The sequence below is a fragment of the Aythya ferina genome (assembly GCF_964211825.1).
Source record: "Aythya ferina genome assembly, chromosome: 15".
Classification (NCBI taxonomy): Eukaryota; Metazoa; Chordata; class Aves; order Anseriformes; family Anatidae; genus Aythya; species Aythya ferina.
Window position 1 is genome coordinate 12,812,616 of NC_140314.1, and position 398 is coordinate 12,813,013.

Genomic DNA, 398 nt, shown 5'->3' on the forward strand with positions numbered 1-398 from the left:
TAGGTCGAAAGCAATATGTTTGCAGCATGGTCCCAAGCGATGGTGAGAAGCCTCGAGGAGCCCACCAAGCCCCAGCTGGCCACGCTCGGAGTGCAGGCTCACCCCATCCCACCCCGCCAACCTGCACTCCCTATCTCCTGCCCCCGAGCCCTGCCACGAGCCCTGCTGGGGGTGCCCAGGGCTGGTTTTGGGGACGCTTCCCCCCCGGGCTCCCTATTTCTTGCCCTGCCTCCCCCCTTGCAGCCCTGCTCGGAGCCCCCAGCCCTGCCCGGGACCCCTTCCCCAGCCCCCAGGTGCCGCAGGTCCCCCCGCGGGCACGCGCGCCCCTCGCGCCCCCCCCCTACCGGAGCCAGCGGGCGCAGCCCCGGCGCGCGCGCGCGCTCGCGTGCACGCGCACG